General features: G+C 37.8%; 1 non-coding gene across 1 annotated transcript; it reads right to left on the bottom strand.

The window, feature by feature from the left end:
• Positions 1-2179: 2179 nt before the first annotated feature.
• LOC119473074 lies at positions 2180-2316 on the bottom strand. Its single transcript, XR_005202237.1, has one exon. It is a non-coding gene; the product is annotated as a small nucleolar RNA SNORA46 (small nucleolar RNA).
• Positions 2317-3411: the final 1095 nt, after the last annotated feature.

Genomic DNA, 3411 nt, shown 5'->3' with positions numbered 1-3411 from the left:
CCAAACCCTGTCATTGTTTTCCATTGTTTTTCTTTCAATGCTTCTGGGCAAGATCTGGTATGGATAAAAGGTTTCTGTGCCCAATTTTTAAAAACCCGCCTACCTAAGGGAATTGTCTCTGTTTTGATTCAGTCTGCATATTTTTTGTGCTCCCCATATTACATTTTTATCCTGCTGTCTGTGCTGAAATGTCCACTTTTCCCTTAGAGGCTTTACTACTAAGTACTGTCTTTGGTTGTGCAACTGTTCAAAGAAAAGCCTTTCAGTACCGCATCTCTTAAGCTCATTTTTATTTATTTATTTTTGTTTGGTTTCTGTTTAAGTAATATTCTTACTGTGAGGGAAAAAACTGAATAGAAAAAAAGGACATAAAAATCATCCATAATTGTATCACACAGAGATAAAAATGTTAACATTTTGATATATTTCCTCCTGAATTATAGTTCATACATATTTTTAATTAAATTTGAATAATCTTTTATGTAGTTTTTATTAATGTGATCTTGTATCTATTTCATTAAAGCATTATTATTATTAACTTTTAAAATTTTAATCCTACGTATGTCTCATAATTTAACCATTCCTCTGTTGGTGGAAATGTCAACTGTTTATAATTTTTTCTTTAGGAAAAATGATGTGTGGCCAGGCGCAGTGGCTCATGCCTGTAATCCCAGCACTTTGAGAGGGTGAGGTAGGTAGATCATGAGGTCAAGAGATTGAGACCATCCTGGCCTACATGGTGAAACCCCATCTCTACTAAAAATACAAAAAATTAGTTGGATGTGGTAGTGCGTGCCTGTAGTCCCAGCTACTCGGGAAGCTGAGGCAGGAGAATTGCTTGAACCTGGGAAGCAGAGTTTCCAGTGAGCCGAGATCATGCCACTGCACTCCAGCCTCACTCCTGGAGCCAGAGCGAGACTCTGTCTCAAAAAAAAAAAAAAATGATGCTACAGTTAGCATTTTTGTACCAAAAGAGTGGTGCTTCAATGAACATCTTGTACATAAATATTTAACTACTTCTCTAAATGTATTTTCTAGGAATGAAATGACTAATAAATAAACTTTACAAATAGTAACTGTATATACTGCCAAACATTGCCCTTCAATATTAAATGCAGCTCCAGTAGTATATCTGAATATCAATTTAACCTCACTCTTTCTGATTTTGAGTTCAAATCTTCAAAAGAATCTTTTCAACTTTGATTGTTAAAAAAGGCAATTTGTTTTTTATTATTTGCAGATCATTATAGCTTGTTATGAAACATTATTTTTTTTCTTGGATTTCTCTCTCTCTTTATATATATATATTCTGGGATTCTCTATATATACATATATGTATACATAAACACACACAAACACGTTCCTGCATGCTGTAACACAGTTCCTTTGATTGCTGTAACAAACTACCATAGACTGTGTGGCTTATAAGCAACATAAATTTATTTCTCACGGTTTTAGAGCCTGAAATTCCAAGATCAGGCTGCTAGCATGGTTGGGTTCTGGTGAGGGCCCTCTTCACAGTTGCTGACTGTATTAGTTTGTTCTCACACTGCTATAAAGAACTACCCGAGACTGGGTAATTTATGAAGAGGTTTAGTTAATCTCTTCGTAAAATACCCAGTAATTAACTTCTTACAGTTTTGTGGGCTGTACATGAAGCATGGCTGGGAGGTCTCAGGAAACTTAAAATCATGGCAGAAGGCAAAAGGGAAGCAGGCACAACTTACTGTGGCAAGACAGGATAGAGAGACCAAAGTGGGAAGTGCCATGCACTTTTAAACCATCAGATCTCGTGAGAACTCACTATCATGAGAACAGGAAGGGGAAAATCTGCCCCTATGATCCAGTCACCTCCCACCAGGTCCCCCCCTCAACACTAGGAATTCTGATTCAACATGAGACTTAGGTGAGGAGTCAAACCATATCACACTCACTTATGCAAATTTCTGCTGCCAGCTCCCCAGAAAAATTGATTTTTCTTTTTTACCACATGTTTAAGCTGCAAATTTTTCAAACTTTCATGCTCTGTTTCCCTTTTAAATATAAATTCCAGTTTTAGATAATTGTTTTGTTCACACATATGGGCGTATGCTGTTAGAAGCAGCCAGAGCACATATTTTTTATTTTTAAATTTTTTATCTTTTTTTTTTTTTTTTTTTTTTTCAAAAATCAAGTACAGTCATATTCCTTAACTCCATACAGCAACAGCAGAATGGCACAAGTCAATTGTGCAACAAAGAAAGCCAAGAATTGTTTTGCACTACAGCATAACAAAGAATGGGGAAACTTCCCATCCATAGGTTTAAATGTAGTGCTGTAGATCACATCTTGAATACTTTACTACCTAGGCATTTATTCCAATAAATATCCTAAATCATCTCTCTCAAGTTCAAAGCTCCACAGATCTCTAGAGAAGGGCACAATCTCACCAGTCTCTTTGCTAATGCACAGCAAAAGGGACCTTTGCTCCAGTTAGTTCCCAAGAAGTTCCTCATCTCCATATGAGACCACCTCAGCCTGGACTTCGTTGTCCAGATCACTATCAACATTTTGGTCAAAACCAGTCAACAAGTCTCTAGGAAGCTCCAAACCTTTCCTCCTCTTCCTGTCTTCTTCTGAGCCCTCCAAACTGTTCCAACCTCTGCATGTTACCCAGGTCTGAAGGTATCCACATTATCAGGTATCTTCACAGCAATGTCCCATTTCTCTGGTACCAATTTTCTGGATTAGTCCATTTTCACACTGCTATAAAGAACTACCTGAGACTGGGTAATTTATGAAGAGGTTTAATTGGATCACAGTTTTGCAGGCTGTATGGGAAGCATACAGGGAGGGCCTCAGGAAACTCGCGATCATGGGGGAAGGTGAAGGGTAAGTGTATTCACATGGCCAGGAAAGACAGAGAGAGACAAGAGGGAAGTGCCATGCACTCTTAAACCATCAGATTTCGTGAGAACTCACTCACTATCACAAGAACAGCAAGGGGGAAATCTGCCCCCATGATCCAGTCACTTCCCACCACATCCCTCCACCAAGATTGGGAATTACAATTCAACATAAGATTTGTGTGGGGACAAAGAGACAAACCATATCACAGACTGTCAACTTCTCATTGTCTCTTTACACGACAGACAGCAAGAGAGCTCTCTGAGGTCCCTTTTATCTCACTAATCCCACTCATAAGGGCTCCACTTTCATGACTTACTCACCTCCCAAGAGTCTAAGCTCCTAATACTGTCACATCAGGAGTTAAGATTCCAACATATGAATTTTGACATTCAGTATATGGCATTCTTATGGTAATTTTTCCTCACAAATGTCAACAGTTTCAATTTTATTTATAAGGACATTTTATGTTTTAAGGATAAAACATGACTCTTGACCTATCATATTCATTGTAAATGAAAATGA

The sequence above is a fragment of the Cebus imitator genome, unplaced genomic scaffold, assembly GCF_001604975.1.
Source record: "Cebus imitator isolate Cc_AM_T3 unplaced genomic scaffold, Cebus_imitator-1.0 Scaffold130, whole genome shotgun sequence".
Lineage (NCBI taxonomy): Eukaryota > Metazoa > Chordata > Mammalia > Primates > Cebidae > Cebus > Cebus imitator.
The sequence above is the reverse complement of the archived record's forward strand: the minus strand, read 5'-3'. Positions and strand labels throughout refer to the sequence as shown.